At 38.0% G+C, this 23,958-nt stretch overlaps 1 pseudogene; it reads right to left on the bottom strand.

Moving 5' to 3' along the window:
* Positions 1 to 247: 247 nt before the first annotated feature.
* The window catches only part of LOC113936363, a 160,469-nt pseudogene continuing 136,758 nt past the window's right edge, over positions 248 to 23,958 (bottom strand).

Consider the following 23,958-nt stretch of genomic DNA (forward strand, 5'->3'; position numbering starts at 1 on the left):
TCATTCATGAAAGGAAGAGTTGATCAATGGGATGAATTCCACTGTTGTCTTTTTAAAGAAATTGCTTCAGCCACCCCAAACTTCATCAACCACCACCCTGATCAGTCAGCAGCCATCAACATGGAGGCAAGACCTTCCATCAACAAAAAGATTAGGACATGCTGAAAGCTCTGATAATGGTTAGCACTTTTTATCAATAAAGTATTTTTATCTTTAGAGAAGGCTGTGCCTTTATTGGCTGAACAGGTTACTTGAGAGGAATGAAGTGGGAGGAGTGAGTGGCCCCATGCGGGGCCTGTCGTGCTCCATAGGCTTATAGGTGATGGAGAACTCGCCCTGGTTGAAGGTCTTTCCCTTGTAGACACCCACAATGCTGCCCACCATGCTGCCCCCAACCACCAGGCTGGATGATCATGTCTTGCAGGTGTATTTTTGCCACCTTGGGCTTCTCCATCAGGGAAGCCTCCTTCTTGGCTTTATGCAGGTGCTTTAGCAGTGAGTGCTGTTTCCTCTGCAAACTCAGGTTCAGCCTCTGCCGCTGCCGGGCACCAGACAGCTGTATCAACTGCTCATAGGACATGTCCAGCAGCTGTTCAAGGTCCACACCATGGTAAGTGAACTTGTAGAAGGTGTGCTTCTTCTTCGGCTCCACTTCCGTCATCTTGTCAGCTCTTTGGAAAGGAGTATTTTTTTTTAAGTAAGGTCATGTACATTGTTTTTCTAGACACTTAATGTTATTGCACAGTAGAGTGTGAACATAAATTTTATATGTACTGGGAAACAAAAAAATTCATCTCACTCGCTTTATCACCATATTTGCTTAACTGTAGTGGTCCGGAACCAAACCTGTATTATCTCTGAGGTATGCCTATATTGCAATAAAGAGCATGAAGCAAATGGATGCCCAATATAGGTAGAGGATAATACTAGAGAAGTTTGATATAAAAGGGAAAAACGACAGAATATACATCAGAGCAAAAAATTTTGTGCACTAGATCCTAAATCCGAAGATTTCAGCTCAATTGGTATCAAAAACCTAAGACCCTAGACATTGACCATATCACTGAAAGTGTGGGTAATACTCAAAATTATTTTAAATAAGGGCGCCTGGGTGGCTCAGATGGTTAAGCGTCTGCCTTTGGCTCAGGTCATGATCCCAGGGTCCTGGGATCGAGTCCCGCATCGGGCTCCCTGCTCCTTGGGAGCCTGCTTCTCCCTCTGCCTCTCTCTCTCTCTCTCTATGTCTCTCATGAATAAATAAATAAAATCTTTAAAAAAATTTTAAAAAATTTATTTTAAATGGTAGACAGATATTGGAACCAAATGTCATTGAATTGCTGAGAAAGTTATTTCTTTTCCCATTCCTTCTAATTACATTAATAAAGAAGTCTCTGTTCCATGTTAACATGTCTTTAGCACTCTATTAACACTTGTTAATTTCTCCTGTGTAGTAAAGTGTCCTTTAAGGATACATTTATTTACACTAAAAGTCAGTTTAAAGGAAAATAAATAGACTTTGTGCAGATATGGTGAAAATCATAATAATGTAATATAATCATGGAACGTGAGAAACACTGCACATCTAGAGAAAAGGAAGGTGAAATGCTAAAGAACCTGAGTCCATTAGCAAAATTTGGGGATGAGCCTCTCTTTGGTCATCTCTGAAATTTGTGGGATGAACTGCTACTGGGGTCAGACACGAGGGCCAGTTGAGGCAAAAAATAATTGGTTTGAATTTACACATTTCCTGGCCATCCAGTGAATAGCAAGCCCTGGATGCAAAGATAAATGAGATTCAATTCCTGACCAACCCTTTCCTCAGCATCACAGTATGCTTGCTCCCATTTATTTTGTCACTCACTAAAATTTCCTATAGCAAGGTTTTCTTGGATAGTTCTAACCACTACAGACAAATTTCTTCCAACCAGACTGCCTTTCTATTGCATGAAGCCACTCACAGGATCTCTAATCACTCCTTCTGTATTTATGTTGGGCAGTCATCTTCTCTTTGGAATGTCTCCTCCATGTGAAATACACTCAGTTCCTTCTATCATCCCCCAATTTTCTCTTCACCATCTTGACTCATCACTGAAAAAATTCCAATTTGTCCATATTTTTAAGCCTTACAACCAGAACTGAATATACTATTTTTGGTCTAGCAAGAGCAATTAGCAATAGCAAACAGCAAATAGCAATTAGCAATTGAGCACTAAAACAGGAAAATTTAACTACTTTTGTTTCAGCCCATGATCACACTAGCTAGCTTTGTGTGTTCTACTGATGACTCTGAATGAACTTATTTTTTCTTAAAAGTGTGGAGACTGAACACAACTTAAGTAATCATTTCTTTTAAGCTCATTAGTTACATAATTAGATAGTAAATGAGGGGCGCCTGGATGGCTCAGCTGGTTAAGCGTCTGCTTTCAGCTCAGGTCGTGACCCCAGGCATCACACTCTCTGCTCAGTGGAGAGTCGGCTTCTCTCTCTCCCTCTGTCTGCTGCTCCCCCTGCTTGTGTTCTCTCTCTCTCAAATAAATAAATAAAATCTTAAAAAAAAAAAAAAGAAAGAAAGTAAGGGTGCCTGCGTGGCTCAGACAGTTAAGTGTCTGCTTTCAGCTCAGGTCATGATCCCAGGGTCCCGGGATGGAGTCCTGCATCCAACTCCCTGCTCCTTAGGAAGCCTGCTTCTCCCTTTCCCTGTCTCTCTCTCTCTCATGAATAAATAAATAAAATCTTAAAAAAAAAAAAGAAAGTAAATGAAAAGACTACCCCTTTCCATAAGCACACATCCTTTACCACTCTTCTCTAAATCTCTCAGGCAATATAAATAAGGATTCCAAGGAAAGGAGCTGTGTGGATAGTAAAATATTAGATTTCAATATTGGTTATATGGCTTTTTATTTTTCATGATTTTTTTTAAAAAGACCTCAGCCTGAGAGAAAGATTTCATAAAGTTTTTATGTTTCCAAATCATTAAAAAAAAATACTTCCTAAGTTTCTTTACACCAGTTCTTTCCTTTCTCAACACACCATCATCACTCACTTGTAGGTGATGATTCCATTGTGTTACTGGTGGGGCAGGGCAGAGGGAATACAGCTTCAGCGGAGAAATCACCTGTTGATGCGCATTTAGCATTTGTCATGATATCTCTCTCCAATACTGCCAGGGGCAGAAGACTGCAGATTAGTTTTTAAGCTAAACCTCACAAAGTACAGAACTCTCATTCTTTTTTTAAACATTTTATTTATTTTTTGACAGAGAGAGACACAGCGAGAGAGGGAACACAAGCAGGGGGAGTGGGAGAGGGAGAAGCAGGCTTTCGGCTGAACAGAGAGCCCGATGTGGGGCTCGATCCCAGGACCCTGGGATCATGACCCGAGCCGAAGGCAGATGCTTAACGACTGAGCCACCCAGGCGCCCCAAAACTCTCATTTTCAGAGGAAGACAACTGTACCTTTTCCAACTTTTCCAACTGTACCTTTATTTATAAAGGACTGTAAGTGGGCTCTGGTCGTGGAAAGCAATGTCTTTATCCTAGAGAGGCTGCTCCAACAGCAGAGTGAAAATAACGGAAGTCTCATACATAAGTTAGGGGACATTCAAAGCCATTCTGCCTCAATGAACTGGGACTAAAATTAGGCCAGTCCTGTTCCAAACTAATTTGCATACAAATCATTAAGGGGATCTTGTAAAAACACAGATGCTAATTCCCTGCCTCTGGAGTGAGGCCAAAGGGTCAGTATTTTTAACAAACTTTTTTTTTTTTCCCAGAGAAGCCATGCCAACTGGTCCAGAGACCACACTTGATTGTTAAGGGATTAACAGAAAACTGGCAGATTTGAAGTTTCCTACATTTGATTCCAGTTCTATTCTAATCACAGACTACCATAGATTTCATTTACTCAATAAATATGTATGGAGCATTTGTGATGTTCTAGGCACTGCTTTAGGTGATGGGCATTCAGCAGTGACTTTCCCCCCATGCTCTTTAGGTTTGGGTTCAAATAAGTAGGTCTCTACTTAAAGACCTCAATGCAGTAGGGCAAGCATTTCTAATACAGCTTTGACATTAAGATTAAGAGCAAGGACCTTGAGAATTATAAAGATGTGCTTTTGAAAGCTGGCTCTGTCACTTAATCACCTTGCCACCTTGGGTAAATTAACCTCTGAGCCTCAGTTTTCTCATCTATGATGAATTAAAAGATACCATGTTTGTAAAGCATTAGTATCACGCCTGACATGGGTAATATTCAAAAAAATGCCAATTATGATTACTCTTGTTCCAGTTCTGGCATTCACGGAACCATAGAGCAAAGCAGAACCTAGAAGTGCAGACATACTTAGTGGTAATCTATGAAGGGCTGGGGCATAGGGCTCCAACAAATAATAGTTGGGAGGATCCCGAGAACAGATCCTTACAGGTATTTACTTCCCCATTCCAGACACGTTCATGTGAATCAAAATTTATTTTTCCTCTAATGACAAACATGCCTATATCTGAACTGAAGCCATATTTACAGACAAGTCTACATGCTGTACAAGCAGTGGAATGAGACATATAGGAAGGGGTCAAAAAGGATACCCAATCATCCAATGAGATTTCATAGACATATATGGCTCCAGGGATACAGGGGACTTCCTATAGCATGGGTGAAATGCTCTGGGGAGTATAAACCTGAGAGGGCAGGAAATGACCCTAACAGCAGAGGGCAATACTAGAAAGAGGAACGGAGAGAAGTGGCAGGGATCCCATCACTAGAACTGGAAGAGAAAGGGACATGGACATCAGGTCATAGCAATAATCCAATTGCTGATCTATCCAATCACCAGCTTTAAGATCCTAAAAGTTGGGACCCAGGATCTAAGGAAAAATGATCTAAAGGGAGGCAAGTGAGAGTCACTCAGGTGGGATGAGTGGTAAGTGAAATGTAACCCAGGCTGTGGTGTTCAACAGTCACGCAAACTGGCCACTTGAATATGGAAGCACCTGGTTCTGTGCTATGCTGCATGCTCACATGAGACACAGTCATTTTAAGGGTTATTAGAATACCATAGTAGGAGAGAGAAATGTGTGGTCAGACCAAAGCACAGTCAAAAGAAATTTCCATCTATTATATAGTGGTCAGTTAGAAATCAGAGTCTGGGGATAACGACTGTGATAACTTCATAGAACTCTGAAATATTTACTTCCTTACATTATAATTTTGTGAGTGTCCTTCTACTTTCTCTTATTAATCACGTCTTAAAAAAAAAAAGGCACATGTGTATGTCTGTCTAGGTGACCACAGGAAGGAAGAGGCAATCAACAGTACTGTGGTTCGATGCTAGGCTTGGAGGACAGGGAAAGATGATACATGAGTGAATAATCAAAGGATAGATTCGTAAGTTTTAGGGAAAAAAAAAAAACTAAATCAGGTTAAACACTTGAGGACAGTCGGGAGAAACCCAGAAGCCATATTAAACCCCAGAAAGGGGCTTAACCATACAGAGCCTCTGTGGTTTGGGAAACATTCGCAGAACTGAAAACCTTTACTGGGGAGCTTGGCTGACCACAGAATCAGCAAGAAGGCCAAGCGATATTAGCAGCAGCAAAGAGAGATCCACAAGCTCAACAAGGAAAAACGTGAATTCACAAGAAGAATGAACTTCTGCTCTTGTCCTCATTTGCCTTTCCGATCTTACAGTGGAGTACAGCATGTGAGGTTTAAGAGACTGTGGCCACACGGTAAAATGTCAGAGCACGTGGCAACTGTCAGCTACTTGAAGGGTATGTCTCCCCTGCCTCATTAATCTTACCACAACAATACCCTGTGTACACTGGCATCTTGGAAACTTCCCCATTAGTCCTTTCTGATAATCACCCAAAGTGAATTACTGTTCCCTAGTGCGACTTTATCCTGCCTTTTTCTTATAATCAGTCATCAATATACCAATGGGAAATGGGTGGAAAAATGGAAGAGGTGACTTTGCAATTTTTTTTGACTCTTCTGAAAATGTCATGTCCTCAGTTGGAAACATCTGAGAGGTCGTTTTGCTTCCTGTCTCCGTGTAATAGCCACGTCCATCTTTCTTTGTATCTTGCTTTTTCACGGTTTCATCTGGGCTTGGTCCAAATTAAAGTGGAGGGAGAGACACGGCTTTCATAGTAAATTGTGGTCCCGGGAAGACATGTGAATTGAATGAATGAGGTTCAGTAAAGACATGCAAAATTGATTAATGTAATGCACTTGAATGTACTATAGAAGAATTGCCTCTTTCCTTCCTCCGTGTTTGCAGCCCACATTTTTAAAGCAACACCAAAGAAAATGTCATCCTCATTACAAAAAAGAAACAGATAATCTGGAGAAGATGTCTGAAATGCAGTTACATTTAGTACACAAACAACTGTGTTTTATTCTTTTATTGTCTACTCTCTAAATTTTTTCTTCTGAACTCTAGGCAGATTCTTTCTTCGTGAGAACATAAAAATTCTAACAGAAGTGACCTAGTGGTTCACCTAGGTTCCATTGTCACCAGCTATGGGAACAGAATGTCAAAATCAGAAACAACTTGCACCATTAGGAATTTAGTTTCGATTGATTAGACAAGCCCAAACCTCCTATCTCCTCACCCTCCTCCTAGATGGACACAGGCTCAAGCCTTATTTGATTTTTCAAACATCTTATGCTCATAAACTTAATAGCCATAATTGCTATCAACTGAAAATATGGAAATAATTATGGTTTCTACAGTAGACAGTGGAAAATCTTAGTAGCACACATTTTGCATTATGCAAGTCAGGACTGATGTATCACTTTCACCTTTGTTTTTCATTTTATCCTCTCACCAGTGGAGATAAATGATGCAATCTCATCTTGCAGGTAAAAGAAATGGAGTTGCTTAAGGCCAAACAGCTGCCATGTAAAGAATCTAAAGTTCAAACAAATAACTTGACCAATGAGCTGAAAGTTGTCTCATGCATTATCTCAATCATTCCTCAAAAAAGTGTCATAAAGGAGGTACTTGAAAATATTCATTCTACAGATGAGAAGCAAAAAATTCAAAAGCAAAAAAGCAACTGGCTCATTCAACTAATAATATTTAAAGGAGACTGAAATTAAACTTGGTTTCATTCCAGGGACGCCTAGGTGGCTCAGTTGTTAAGCGTCTGCCTTCAGCTCAGGTCATGATCCCAGGGTCCTGGGATCGAGTCCCACATCGGGCTCCCTGCTCGGTGGGAAGCCTGCTTCTCTCTCTCCCACTCCCCCTGCTTGTGTTCCCTCTCTCACTGTGTCTCTCTGTCAAATAAATAAATAGAATCTTTAAAAATAAATAAATAAATAAATAAACCTGGTTTCATTCCAAACCTTATAGGGAGATAAGTATATTCCTTTTCCATGTATTGAGGAATGGATGGAAAACCACGAAGCAGTAGAATAGAGTGGCTAAGAATGCCAGTATTGGAATCAGATCTCCACAGTGAAAATGCCAGTTCCACCAGCTTGTCCTTGGGACAGTTAACTTAATTTGTCTATTTCAGCATTCTTGCCTATTCAGTGAAACTAAATACAGATACCCTCACAGAGACATTATAAACAGCCAATGAAGTACTGCATGTAAGCACCTGACACAGTGTCTCACGCATAGTAAAGAGTCAATAAAAGTTTTCAATGAGAGGCATGAAAACAATTATTCTTTCTATTTTCCCTCCAGCATGGTCTAGAATCGAATACTATTTAGGATCTAAGTCAGCACCTTGATTCAATAACTCTCCTTTGAAGGGCAACATGACAACCATATTGCACCCCTCCTATGTCCCTGATAAAGTATTATCTCAATGCCTTGTAGAGAAGGTCATCACAACTAAATGACATTTGCTGAGAGAAGTTTGTGTAGGAAGCAGAGATATGTTTACCAAAAAGGGAATGAAGCTTATATTTCAGGGCTTCTCATCTGCAGGTGCCCGTTCTCTACAGTGAGCCCAGCACTGTAGTCACATGGTCATGTTTTTATAAAATTTGCAAAGTAAGACATTTTAACCCTAGTCAAGACCATCATTTCTTTCCTTCTCAAAGTGTCTCACTTATCCCCTGGGTTAGAATTGAGATGCCCTGTGGACATTTTTGGGATCTGAAATGGAGCTACCTGGAGACTCTGTTGGGACTATGTGGATTTAGCAGAATATATTTATCTGGTTCAGTTGCTTTGGGTGTGACAGTTATTGTTAGTTGTCTCAATGTAGGGATTTCTAAAGGTTTACCTCTCCTCCCACTGACCGTAGAACCACACTGATGGGTGTGGTATCATGATACAGATATGTGCTTTGGCCCCCAGCACCAGAATTATGTGATAAAGATATCTGAAAGATATTTGAAATTTAAAGCTTACCAATGGAACATTTTTCTAACACACGCCTGGAATTTAAAAAAAAAAAAAAAGGATTTTGTTCTCATCGAAGCCTAGTCAAACTACACTTTTTATTCCATCAAGAATATATTTGGCAATGCAAGAAAAATAAAAAACCATCAAATTTCCTTTAAAGAAGACTGAAATTAACTTTCTACTCACCCTATAAGAGAAAATAATCGTAAGATTATGACGCCAAATAATTTAGGCAACCAAAGTATTATCGAACTGTTTCAAGGAATTAATTTTTTAAAATACCCTATTCTTTTGCATTGTGTTATATTTGTAATCCTTTTGGCTAATTTCTGTTGTGATTTCTTTACTCATTCTAAATAAATACTGTATTTCATAGAGATTTGAATTCATGATTTTGCATTTTTTATCTTAAAGAAGGGTCCATTCATATTGTAAAAACTTCAAGACCTACAAACATGAATGCACCTGTTCTACAATATCTTCAAGTTTTTGAGGGTGAATTCCAACTCAGGCAACTTAGCAGGAACCAGAAATGCAGGAAAGGTAAACACCAAGGGAAAAGATGGCATCATGGTAGGTGTTCTGTTGGCTCTTTTTACTTTCCTTTTGGGCTCTTTGAACTGTTTTACCTGAGGCTATATTGCAGAGCTCTGCAAGCTCAAAGAATGAATATCCTCTCTTGAATTGTCAGAGCCACCAGGGGGGGTTCTTTGGGAGAAAGGAACTACATGAAGAACAAACAAGTAAATACACACACAGGCTTGAATAGGCATCAAAAGAATTCAAAAAGGGGTTGACTAAGAAGCAATAAAGAGAATCTATTGGGAATAAAGAGACAGGAAATGTTTCTACTACTTAGAATAATGCTTCTTTCCATTAATCCCCCACCATCTTCATTTGCTGCAACCACTGTATTTTTTTTAACATCTTCAATAAAAGAATTCATGCAATAAATGTGTGTTAATGGCAACTATGTGCCAGGATCTGAACAATGTGTTGGAATATCATGTTAAGCAAAAACGTAGGCCCTGTATCCCAAAATTCAGAAGTTGAAATCCTCACCCCCAGTGTGATGGTATTAGGGGAAGGGACCTTTTTGATCACATCATGAGGGTGAAGTTCTCATGAAGAGGTTAGGGCCCTTATAAAACAGACCCCAAAACAGCCATCTCTGAACAAGGAAGCTGGTCCACATCAGACCCCGAATCTGTCTTGGACTTCCCAGTCTCCAGAGCTATGAAAAATAAATGCTTATTATTAAAAAAAAAAAAAAGTAAGCCCTATCCAGGCAGAACATACAGTGAACTTGAGAGATAATTAGAACTATGCAAAAATCACAAAGACATAAATCACAGCACTGATATGTACTACAAAGGAGTGGTACAGGATAAGGGCCAGACAGGTGGGTATGACCTAGTCAAAAATGTCCAGACAGATCTCCTGGAGTATGTAATATTTTAGCTAATTTTTGAACTATAAGTTGAGGAAACAAATGTTAAGAATAAGTTATAGGATGAGAGGGAATGATGAATCACATTTCTATCAGAAGAAGAATATATGGGGCAAAGCCACAGAGCATGAGAGAAGGAAAGAATAAGTCATATCTTACAACAATGATTAAATTGTATTTTAAGAAAAGTAATTTTATAGAAAATAAATTGTATCAGGTGGAGGAGTACCATCATCATCATCACTTTCATTACCATCATTGCTATTATGTCCACAACCACCAATTGGAGCCCTACATGCCAGGCACTATGCTAATTTTTTAACATACATTTTCTCATTTAATCCTTACATAAACCTATGTTCATTCATTTGGTCATTCATTCATTCATCCATTCAATACATATTTCTTAAATGCCTAATTTATACCAAACATTCTGATGGTTATGCAATATTAGGTATTTGACAAATGGATGTAGATTCTACTTCAGTAGAACCTTAATTTGTAATATTGGATTGATACATGTTACTTGTTGTTTTTTTTATACCTCATTTGATTCCATGTGCTAAAATTAAATTACTCAATTCTTATCTCATGGCTCATCCCTGGAGGGTGTCTCAAGCTCACCAGATAGGACAAACACACATCAGACTCAAGAAAATGGGAACGAGGAAGAGAGAATCATGCAAGAATAGAACTGGCTGAGAGAGTGCTCCTGGACACAGGGATACCTGAGGGTGAGTGCAGACTCTCAGAGGTGCTGATTGGCCCTGCCACATGAAAGGAATCCTGCAGGTACCTGGTTCTCCATCCATCAGCTAGTGAACTGACATACTGTGCCCTGGCCAGGTACAGGATATGGAGAAGTGGGGTCTGGTTTATCCCCTTCCTGCAGGCTTGCCACTGCAACCAGCAACAGATGATCACCCGCTAGAGATCTTTAAACCACCATGCCAGGACATACGTGGTAACTGGACTGGGGATAGGCAAAAGACTTTTCCCTGATGAGATGCAATTTCTGGTCAATGACCTGCCAGACACAACATTGTGCTGCAGCCTAGAGTGAGAATGGTCACTATCATGTCCTAACCTAAGATGTCATAGGGCAATATGCCCAACCCTGACATGCTGTGCCCATGCCCATGTCCCTGCCAGAGCAGAGAATGAAAGCAATCATGAGTAGGAGAGAAAAGGAGGCTGGGTGGGTGCAGGTAACACGGGGCAGGGAGGCATGCGGTCAAGAACTCATCCCAGGGCGTTGCTGTGAGGCAATACTATGTGTGAGCCAAAGTTCCAAGCCTGGTTACATGCTCCATTGTCCCATTGGATTTCACTTATAAAATAGAAATTCAAAAGTAAAATTACTAGGAATTTCAAGTTGGCAAGGGCAGAACACTGACTTCCAGGTATAGGATCCTTCTAAATGTGAGGTCTGGTCACGTGCCCATGAAGCCAGCTCAGGGTGAGAGGCAGAGAGTAAATATGTACAGTGGTTAGGAAGTTTTCTCTGAGAAGGTGAGACCTGAGTGATGAGAAAGATTTAGACATGGTGTAGGAGGAGATAATTACTACTAGACTGAACATTTGTGCTCCCACCCCCCAAATTCGGAAGTTGAAACCTAATCCCCAAAATGATGTTGTTTGGAGGTGGGGGCTTTGGGAAGTTACTAAGTCAAGAGGGCAGAGCACTCATAAACGGGACAAGTGCTCTTGTAAAAGATACCTCAGGGGGTTCCTTACCTCTTCCACTACGCAGACCGAACACAGTGAAAAAAGATGGCCTTCTACAAACCAGGAAGCAGGCTCTCACCAGATGCCAAATCTGCTGGCACCTTAATCTTGGACTCCCCAACCTTCAGAACTGTGAAAAAAAAAAGATCTGTTGTGTATCAGCCATTCAGTCTATGGCAGTTTTACTAAGCAGCTTGAATGGATTAAGACACCCCTTCCCCTTTTATAAGATTGAGTAGGTGAATTAACCTGTGTGTGTGACAAAATCCACATTAGCCAGTCTCCAAAGTCTTTGTTTTTAACCACTGCTATATATCAGCTTTTCCTTGGGAAATTTGTGTTTTCCCTATTAGACAATGTATAGAAAGAAACTAAGGATGGTTTTTTGATAAAGAGCTATGCATTAAACCAGGAGGAAATTTTTCAAAAAGCTTCAGTTTTAATTCCTAGCTCAATGAAAACAAGCAAAAGAACAAAACAAAAACCAAAAATCTGAACACCAATAAACCTGTATGACTTACATATCAATTATGAAAGGATCTCTATAATCAAATCAATTAACATATCCATAGTTTTCTGTGTTTGTGTGATTGTGTGTGTGTGTGTGTGTGTGTATGATATTTAACTTAAGATCTATCCTCTTGGCAGATCTCACGTACAAAACACAGTTTTCATAACTATTGTTACATGCTGTATATGCTGTACATGAGATCTCTAGAACTAAATCTTGCCCAACTAAAACTTTGTACCCTTTGGCCAACATTACCCCATTTCCCCTCTCCCAAGCCCTAGGCAACATCAATCTGTTCTCTGTTTCTATGAGGTTGTTTTTTTCAAGATTCTACATTCAAGAGGAATCATACAGTATTTGTCTTTCTCTGACTTATTTCACTTCGTATTAATGCCCTCTAGATGCATCCATGTTATCACAAATACAGTATTGCCCTCCTTTTTAGGACTGAATAACATTCCTTTGTATATAATACCACATTTTCTTTATCCGCTCATCTGTTAAAGGACATTTAGGTTATTTCCACATCTTGGCTGTTATGAATCATGTTCTGATGAATGTGGGAGTGCAAATACCTCTTTATCATCTTGATTTCAGTTCCTTTTGGATATGCACCCAGAAGTGGGATTACTAGATCATATAATAGTTCTATTTTTCGTTTTTTGAGGAATCTCCATACGGTTTTCTGCAGTGGCTCTACTACTCTGTATTCCCACAAGCAGTGCACGAGAGATCCCCTTCTCGGGCTCCTCCCCACCACTAGTATTTTTCGTCTTTTTGATAATAGTCATCCTAACAGATGTGAAGGGCTACCTCACTGTGGTTTTGATTTTCATTTCCCTGATGATTAGAAATGGTCAGCACTTTTTCATTTATCCACTAGCCATTTGAACTTCTTATTTTGAAAGTGTCTGTTTAAGTACTTTGCCCATTTTTAATCAGATTATTTGTTTTTGTGGTGTGGAGTTGTATGAATTCCTTATATAGTTTGGATATGAATCACTTATTGGATACATGGTTTACAAATACTTGTTCCCAATCCAGAGGTTGCCTTTTCATTGTGTTGTTTTCTTTCTCTGCAGCAGCTTTTTACTTTAATGTAATCCTACTTGTCTCTTTTTGCTTTTGTTGCTTGTGCTTTTAGTGTCATATCTAAGAAATTATTGCCAAAACCAATGTTAAGATTTTCCCTGTGTTTCCCACCCCCCATGAGGAGTTTTATGGTTTCAGGTCTTATACTTAATCCTTTAATCCATTTTAAGTTGTATTTGATGTTGAGACAGGTCCAATTTCATTTTTTCGCATATGGATATCTAGTTTTCCTAACACCATCTGTTGAAAAGACTATCCGTTCAGCATTGTGTGTTTTACTTGTTCAGGATCAGTTGACTATAAATGCATAGGTTTATTCTGCATTTTCTATTCTGTTCCATTGGTCTATTTATCTGTTTTTATGCCAGTACCACGCTGTTTTGATTACTGTAGCCTGTAGCTTTATAATATAATTTGAAGTCAGAAAGTGTGGTGCATCTAGCTTTGTTCTTCTTGATCAAGGTTGCTTTGACTATTCAGGGTCCTTTGTGTCTCCATATGAATTTTCAGGTTGCTTTTTCTATTTATGTGAAAAACTCAATAAAACTGTTTTTAAAAAACAGGTAACATTTTGTAAGAAACGACAACTACAATAAACCCATATGCAAATGTTGCTTTTTTTGCTTAAATATTATCCTTGACTTGCAGTTATCATAGCTTAAACAAAGACTTTTCAAGTTTCTGATTTTTGTTTTAGTCTTAATTCCTTCTATTTCTCTTCTTACCTTAACACTCTAAAATTGAGCAATTGATAATATTTATAGTTGTCTAAACCTAGCATGTCATTTCATGTAGGTTTTGAATTTTTGTACATGATATTTCTCATCCATTCAATGTCCTTCTTCCACTTCGTATACACCTAAAACACAATAATGATATATTCAAAGTCCAGCTCAGAAGTCAACTTCTCCAGAAATAGACTGCCTATCCCCAAGAAATATTATGTTCTTTTAAGTGTATAATACCAATTTATTTATTCTTGAGCTCCCTGCCTCTATTGTCTCTATTTGTTCATACAAGTCTTTTCCATTTTATTAAAAATTTCTTATGTGCACAAATCACATAAACTTCATATTTATAGAGTTAACATTGTGCTTAATTCATAGTAGGTGTTCATGTCATGAGAAATGACTTATACTCTGCCAATAGAATATTGTTTATCAGCCACATTCCTCTGCCTAAAGGGCCACTAGCTCAATGTAAAAAAAAAAAAATTCCTAACAAACTCTATACAAATGCATCAGACAGGCCATATTTTGAACAGCTGAACAGGGGAACAAATAAAGAAATGTCTCTGACTGTAGGCCATTTTGATGTTGGAATTTTCTTGCCAGCAATGTTCCCAATTAATGTTCAAGGAAAGCCATTTGTTTTGGACAATCATTCAATGATATGTTTTGTTTTCTAAAAGAATAGCATTTGACTCTATAGAGACAGAAGCAGACAGACAGAAGACAGTAAAATAGTTTTTTTCTGTCTATTTTCGAATATAAAATATACATCAAGGGTAAGTTTCTGAGGTCTGTTTGTTTTCCTGTATAGTTATTATGCCCATTAGGCACCCATGAAAACAAAGAGAATGAACAACCAAAATACTGCAGAGAAAAGCCCAAGAATCTAGCAAAAATACATTATTTAAAAGAATATACTTTATTTTACTTACTACATATATACTGTTATTAACATAATATTTTTAGGAATATAAAGACAAACAAATATAAACGTAAAAATGTGTGTGTGCTTCCATTGTGACAGGCACCAGGCTAATTAGTTCATATACAAAAGCTCATTTATTTCTCACAACAATCTTGTAAGGTCAACATTCTTATTTCACAGATGTTAAGATTCAAGCTCAGAAAGAGATTAAAAGATTTAAATTTTGATTTTGATTTCAAAGCCGATGTTGTTGGTCTACTAAATACTAACAACCAAAGCAATAATATCAAAAGCAATCTTAAAACACAAGAGCAATCAGCACTATAACTTGAAAAGCTTATACCCCTTATTGGGCTCTCATCATATGTTCATTTTTAGTGCTATGAATACACAAGATAATTAAATTCTCACCCCTACCCTACTAACTTGTTATCGCCACTTGACAGAGGCCTAGAAAACACAGGCACCAGGGCTACACTGCCTTCACACCATAGAAATGTGGTTATAAGAACTCTAGTTCCTAAGATCTATGTTTCAGAATCATTCATATGTGTGATAGTCTATACATAATATCTGTAAGCTTACATATACCCAGGTAAATATCAATTAACAGTCAAATTTAATCCTTTTATAGACAACGTGCTGAATAGCTGTTATCACTATGTCAAAACAGCAGGACTGGACATCAGTCTTACCACTCTCCGTGATACACAAACAGGCAGATGTGAAATCGATGAAGTGCAGACTACTGAATCACATCTTGCCATTCATCCCTTTAACTAGATGGCTCATGGCTTTAGTCCAACGTTCCTGTTTGGTTTCTGTTTTTTTGTTCTTTTCATTCTTACGTTAGTTTTCTTCTGGTTTGTCTGTCTTTTTCCTTCCTGTCAGCCATCTTTCCACATCATTGAAAATATGATAGAGTCTACTAGTGTTCTTTCTAGTAAGCTCTACACTTGGAAATCAGAACATCAAACCTGTCCCTTTAACCTATGAAGGGATACTTACTGCACAGTTACTATGCATCAATGTACAGGAGACTTAATGTCGAGCTAAAACAACTGAAGTACTCCCCACCCTTACAGAATAAGAGTTTTATCTGGAAGGAAATTAATGAGAAAGTTACACAAAGGAATGACAGCTATGATAAGTAAAAAGGGTAAAGATGCTATGAATGTATATGGTAGGGGAACCTGACCTAGCTACGCAATTGTGTCTGAAGAAACAGTCGTTCTTAAAGTGAGGACTATCCACTTGGTCATATACACTGATCATAATTTTGAAGGCCTATTTCCCAACACCTGGTCCAGAAAAGGGAGAAGCAAAGAAGAGATTATCCCTTTTGTACCATCCTTCCATGGCTACTGCTCAGCATGATAGTGGCCCAGCTTCTTTTCATGCCTCCATAACTATTCTCAGCCTTCATATAATTACGTGTTGACAAAATTTTATTCCATAATTTAACTTCTCCATTTGGTTGGTGAGAATTATGTTGCTTTTTGTGATATATATCTCCTTACGTGTGACTGCTAGATAGATGGAGAACATAAACTCAGGCTTGCTTTTCTCCTCTCCACTTTCCTCTCCACCTTCTCTTCTTCCTCCCAGTGAAAAAGAATGTATCACCAGTAAGAGTGCAGCCTCTAGAGACAACACAGCTGGAGGGATGGCTTACCTCCATTCTGTAGAATTTGTGTGAACTTGGGCACTTATTTAATTTCTCTGTGCATGAGTTTCCCTGTCTACAAGGAAGGGATACAAGTTGTAATTTCCTTGCTGGGGTGTTATTGGGATAAAATGAAAAGGCTCCTGGCACACAGTAACTGTTCTATACATATCAGCTGTCATTACTGATTGGATTTTAGCATACTAGCTGGATCACGTTAGCTTTTATTGTGCATCCTATAGGCCTAGCTAGCCTCATTGAATTCTTCTCTGGGTATTCTTGTTGCTTTGGTTTCATTCTCAGATTTAGCACAGGCTTCTTGAGAGTAGAGCCATAATCTTATTTTTAGAACCCCATGCATCGTCCAGGAACTTAAGACTTTATGACAGACTCACTCTGTCTCTCATTTCCGTTTTTGTATTTCCTCACTTTGTATGTCAGCTCATATGCTCCAGTAGTCAAGGAGCTTAGCTCAGGTATAACATTCCCCTCCTTGAATAGCTTTGAATAATAAATACATTAGGTAGTCCCGAGGGACCAGAAATCATGCCAGTGAGTTCTACTTTGCCACAAATGGCCTGCTTTCACATGCCACAGATTCAGAATGCTTCAGAACCACAGGTAAAAATCACTTTTTGGGTACACAGAAAGCTACAAAGGAAAAGATTTAGTTTTGAAACATATTTACCTGGGAGGTTTGCGCACATGCTCTTGTTTTGGACTTTCTTATTTTGTAATCTGCATTGTTTATGCTGACAATTCCTTCTGAAAGGGATGATGAGTGACTTCCAGCTGGAAGAGAGAGAAGAAAACAAACAGCTTGTAGGCAAATGCATGAAGATATCTGGGCTTCTCCTAAAATGGTATGCACATGCTTGTAACTATTTAAGTCTCAATGTCTCTATATGGAAGTCTTTCTTGCTATAAATATGAAAATATAATTTTTTAAAAAACTTTTTTAAAGTTTTTAAATCTTTTTAAAAAAAAAGATTTTAAAAAGAATCTTGCCTTTGTTTACGGGAATCTACGTTCCCTGTTCTCTATTATAAAATCTTAGGGATAAAAGGGACCTGATAAGGGTATGAAGTCTAAACTCTTTTTAGATACTTGTGTACACACACACACACACACACACACACACACACAGGTATATTTTTTTAAGTAGGTTCCAAGCCCAGTGTGGAGCCCAATATGGGGCTTGAACTCATGGCCCTCAGATCAAGACCTGAGCTAAGATCAAGAGTCGAAAGCTTAACCAACTGAACCACCCTGGCACCCTTAGATACTTGTATATTTTATATATACCCCATATGTCGATGATTTGAGAGAAGCAAAGACTGTAAGGAAATGGGATGGGGTAGAAGAAATTTTAAAAAGGATCAAATAGAGAGGGGTAGTGGTCTGCGTGTTATCAGATACCTAATGACCAGATGATGTATGGCTCTGTCTCAGGAGCATGACAGGGAGTCCATTATTATCGTTATATAATAAAAATAATGATCAGGGCTAACTGAGTGCCTACTGTGTGAGAAGAACTGTGGTATGTGGTATAGAGCCACAGAAGCTTCTTCAATTCCCATTAAGATGCTATAAGACAGATACTAGCATTACTATTATTTTATATACAGGGATACTGAAGCAAAAATTAAGTAACCTCACCAAGGTCAAACACTCAGCAGAGAACTGTGATTAAAAGCCAGGCTGTCTTAGTCCAGGCCCTTATCCTTAATCACCATGCTCCATCCTCTCCAAAGCATCTGAATTGCAGTATTTTGAACACTGAGGTACATACACCATAAACAGACTCCCAGATTCCACTGGAATAAAGTTCAGAAATGTAAGAAGCATTTACCATACTGCAAAAAAAATTTCTTGAAAGGATGCTAGAAGCAATAACAATATCCTTCTACTTGTATTTTGTCTTAAATAACTTAGTTGTTGCTCTCCCCGGAGAAAAGACTATGCTTGCAATTGTAACCAATATACATTATTTATCAAGGTAAAAGATTTATAATCAGAAGTTCCTTAAATTATACAAAGTGTTATACCTGAACCAAGATACAGTTTGTGTATAGAAACTTCTTCAAATATAAAATCTCAACCAAAAACATATGAGAATTTTCAAAACAAGTAAAACAACATTGTAACTATTACCTTGTAACTGATCATTTTTATTCGTATTTTGCAAATTTGCTAAAGACAGCTTTATTTTTGATAAAATTAAGGTTTACAGGCATAACAGATGAGCAATTAGAGGATAATTTTTTTTCAAAGATTTTATTTATTTATTTGAGAAAGAGAAGCAGACTCCCCGCTGAGCAGAGAGCCCGACATGGGGCTCGATTCCAGGACCCTGATATCACAACCTGAGCCGAAGGCAGATGCTTAAACAACTGAGCCACCCAGGCGCCCCAAGAGGTGACTTTTATAAGTGAGTAACAGAGTATGTACTTGGTAATGATTAAAAAGAAATAGTTATCAATATTTGGTATCTATCAGGTATCAGTGCTATATCGATTACTGTAAACTATTACTTCATCTAATACTTTTGGTAACACTATGATGTCATTGGTACTCTTGGATCCTCGAGAAAGAAAGGCTTTTGTAAAAGAATAATGTGTAGAAGTGACCATAGAAGGTTTCAAAAAAGATGTTACTAGATCTGAGTCGTAAAAGGTGAGGAGAATAAAACATAAAAATCAGAAAAGGGAGGTGTGGGAGAATATGGGGCAACTGATGAGCAGAAATTGTGATTGAAAGCTTGGCGACCATACCTGTCATACTATGGAACAGAAATGTTACACTGAATGTCATGAGGAGATGGTAATTTGGTGATGCTTGTATTTTGGAAAGATCTCCTTGGAAAATAAGAAAAATCTGCCAATTACACAATTGATATGGAGGAACCAAATAATGCAGCTCTGAGACAGCAAGTTATTGCTGTATCTCTATATGTCATGTCTATTTTCCTAGGTTACATTTCTTTTGTATATCAAGAAGCAGCACAAATGAGACTCAGAAATCTCTAAGGCAGTTTTAAAATACTATGGCTAATATGTCTTCAAGAGACAGACCCTGGCTTAATATCTTACCTACTATTTATTTACTTTAACAGAGACTACATATAGTAAAATGTATTACTATAAAAATTATTACTAAAAAAAAGTAATAAAAAGCATATATTTTATATTTCTATGTATGCATTGAAGATACAAGCAGATGAATGTATATAATGCTTTGTTCATCAGAAGAAGTGATGGATATATGAATTAATTAAAATTCTTTTTCAATAATTTATCACCTCCCATGTATAAGCTCATGGAATGAGTTCTATGGGAAACAGAAAGTTTAATTATATGTGGTAGGAAAAGCTTGTCAATAAACTCAGTTAAAGCTGAAAAGTGCCAAGTGTCATGAACAAGCATAATGAAAATTCCACGGTTGCTCAAAATAAAGGCACTACATCATTTCCATATTTGGAGATCAAAAACAACTTCTAGGAGCAATGGGTATTTGAATTTCACCTTCAGTATTTAGCAGCATTTAAATCAACAGAATACCAGGAAAAGACTAAAATTCCAGGTAGAAAAAACAATGATCTGTTTCAGTTCTCTGTGCTTCAGAGAACCAAGACATTGGTGTTAGGAAAAATTCTTCCTCAAGGTCCCTGGTAATCAATTTAGGACTCCTAATGGATAGAAGGAACCCTCCCGATCATCTTACAGAAAATGGAGATATATTTATAGAGATACATATATAGCTCCACAAATCTTACAAGGATACTCAAGATTTTTAAATAATTAATTTAGAACAAAGGCTATTATTATTAAACAGATGTACCTTTATATGCATTAACTATTCATTCTGTTTGTTTTGGAAATTCCAACCAAAAACATTGATTGCACAGCTAATCTCTGTCAATGTCTGACCTGCTTGTGTCAGGAAAAAAAAATGACTCTTGAGTGAAATTGTCATAACCCATTTTTATATTCTTGAGCTTTGGCAAGAAAGCCTTAAAAAAAACTCTTAGTGTGTGTTCATAAAATCTTGGCATTTTTGGCTTCTGAATGTGTAGGTTTAGAATCCCAACCCTCCCTTGATAGTCCAATTTTCTTATTACTACTACTAAATCTGATTCAGAGTACTCCATTTGTGAAGAAAATTTATTAATTTGAGGGGAAAATACATGTTTAAATCAATAAATGATATTTTTTCAAAAGAGATAAAAATATCATTGAATATTTTCATCTTTTATGTTTTTATAGAGTAGATAACTTTTGGACAATAAAACGGGTTCTAGCAGACTCCAGTATCTGAAATACTGTGCAAGATATTTGATAAACTAGTCTAGTGCCAGATATTCTAATCAATAACAGTGAAATTCAATGAACAAATCTCCACTTGGCATCTCAACTACTCAAACATTTCTAGAAATGTTTAATTTATTAGAGTATTGGCTTCTGTCCTTCCATATCTTCCTTGCTAGAATTATTAACACTTCTATGTATTGATCTAGAAACTCCAGCTCCTGAGTTCAGCTGTATTAGGTCAGAGATATAGTGTAAGTTTAGCTCCCCTGGGGAAAGAGGACCTTGTTTCAATCTTGTTCTCTTGGATTTGGTACTTGACGGCACCAATTATACCATCTAAGCTTAATCCTCATGAGTAGGCTTCTTTCTCAGGTGTTCTGCCTAGCACTACACTTGCAAGAACTTGGACACCAGTTTTCATTGCTTTAATTTTAAAGCCATAAACTGACCTTGAGGTATCCCCTTCCTTGAGGACCACATTATTTTCTTCATACCTACTATATGTGAAAAAACTAGTCACCTGGATACCATTCCATGTCCATCCTTCAGTTTTCACCTATTCCTTGTGGATGTTAAGTTATTAGCCCTGGTTCCTCTCACCTCCCTGTGTCCATGGTTTATACCATATGATTTTATAATCTCTTTCACTTGGGGAAAAGTGTAGTTTTCTGCAACTTAAGTTTGGACTTAGCTATGCATAATGGTTTAAAAGACACACAAATCTTTGACTCTCTAAGTGTCAATTGATGGATGAATCGATAAGGAAGCACACACATACACACAGAGGAATATTACATAGCCATAGAAAGGATGAGCTCTTGCCATTTGTGACAACATGGATGTACCTAGAGGGTATTATGCTAAGTGAAATAAGTAAGACTGAGAAATATGAAGATCATATAATTTCACTCGTATGTGGAATCTAAAATACAAAACTAATAAATAAAACAAAAAGCAAAATCAGACATAAATACAGAGAACAAGCTGATAGTTGCCAGGGGAAGAGGACTGGAGGAGGGAAAAACAGGTAAAGGGAGTGGAGATACAGGCTTCCAGCATAAAATGAATAAATCACGAGAATAAGAGGCACAGCATGGGGAATATAGTCAATGATATTGTAATAGCAATGTATGGTGACAGATGGTAGCTACACTTATGGTGAGCATAATACAACTTATAGGGCAATTGAATCACTATGTGTTGTACACCATACACTAATGTAACACTGTGTGTCAACTATATTCAAATTAAAAAAAAAATTAAATCTTTGACCCTCCTCTCATCAAGAGGCAGGGCTAATTCCTTTCCCCTAAAATCTGAACCAGCCTTAGTGATTAGTTTGTAGCTAATAGAAATAATATAAGGTATAATGGGTAGCTTCTGAGGCTGTCAGTAGAAGTCAACTCCTGCCTGATTTTCTGAAACACTTGTTTAAAAAATCCTGAGTTACCATGTGAGAAGTCCGACTTTAGGCACTCTGTTCGACAGTCCCAGCTGATTCTGTTCTCCAGCTCTCCATACCCAGACCAGACATATGAGTGAAGAAGTCATCTTGGAAGGGAATTCTCCAGCCCAACTAGTTAAGGCATTATCCATTTCAAACATCTCAGGTGAGGACCAGACATCATAGGATAGAGCAGAACCATTCCTACTGTGCCTTTTCCAAATACTTAGCCAAAAGAATCTGACAGAACAACAAACTAGTTGTTTTACACCAGAGAGTTTTGGCTTAACTTGTTTTACAGCAGTTGATCACTAGAAAACTATGTGGCTACTCTGGTTGATAAGATATGGGTAGACCTGACTATGTGCCATTTATAAGCCCAGACCACAAGAGGTCTTACTAATTACATCTTTTTTTTTCTTGGACTTCTGCCACTGCTAGAATAAGAACGTGCTCTGGCTAACCTGATATTCCATGGAGGATGTAAAATATGCAGAGCAGGGGGGAGCCAGGCCCAGCTGTCCCCAGAGTTTGAAGCACAGCCACCCAACCACGTCCACACTAGTTGCCTGTGAACCACCAGGCAACTTACAGACTCTTGAGCAAGAAAAATAATTGTTGTTTTAAACCACCTATTTGGGGGGAGTCAATTACACAGCAAGAGTGGTCCAAAAAGCCCAACTTTCTGCCACTAACCACAATTGTTGGATTGTTTCCCATCAAGTAACTAGGAAATTTGACCATGTCCTTTTCTATTTTATACTTTGAATTTTTCAAACTTAGGCACTCACTCATGGTCTATCTCGTTGTATGTGCTACATAGTCTAGGTCATTCCCAGAGTTGACTTAAATTATGAAAGGGAATCAAAGTCTCTGGAGTATAGATTTGTGGGTAACCAGAATAACTGACGAATGGGCTTTTTTTTTTTATGTCTCCCACAGTGGTACCTCCAGTTCCCTCCTTCATACCCCTTAAGTGTAAGTAAGTTATTTCCCAACCATTTCTGAGTCTTCAAGCACTCTTTTATAAGCAGTCACTGTGCTTCCCTCAAAAGGCAAAGATGATCTATCTTGTTATGAAATGCTTTTTTTTTTCAAGGCTATAAAGGCACATATGCATTGTATAGTTCTAAATCAATCAATCAATCTCTCTCTTTCTCTTCCTCCCCTTCCTCCACCATGATGGGAGCATTTCAGGATTATTTTCTTTACCATCTGCTCCTCAGAAAGATAGAGACCACAAAGTTCAGGGTTGTACCGACATGTGGGCTGATGGCATCAGTATTTCTTGCTCACACACAGCCCCCCAAAGCTCAAAATTACATTTGCCAGTAAATTCCAATTACAAAAGCCAGATGGAGAACTGAAATGTGATGGAGCAAGATGTTTAATTCCATCTCAAATGTTTAATGCCTTGCCATTCGTAGACAAAAGATTAGAAAATTAACCTAAGGTACCAAAGTCAGGAAATGTGGGAACGTTAGGATAGAATCTGTAGAATAAATTTTTATAAATGCCTAGAGTGTCTGAGAGAAATACCATCAACATTATAAAATGGAAATGCTGGGAAGGGTCTTTGAGAATACCCTTTGAATTTTATAGATCAAGAAGCAGACTCAAGGTTAAAATGCTGCATAAGTCTATTCAATTCAATTAAATGACAGGGCTAGCACCTGATCTGAAGTAGACATTTTAGGACTTGTTTTTTCCCTAAATTCCATTAACAAGAGGTGGAAAGA

The sequence above is a fragment of the Zalophus californianus genome, chromosome 17, assembly GCF_009762305.2.
Source record: "Zalophus californianus isolate mZalCal1 chromosome 17, mZalCal1.pri.v2, whole genome shotgun sequence".
Taxonomy (NCBI): domain Eukaryota; kingdom Metazoa; phylum Chordata; class Mammalia; order Carnivora; family Otariidae; genus Zalophus; species Zalophus californianus.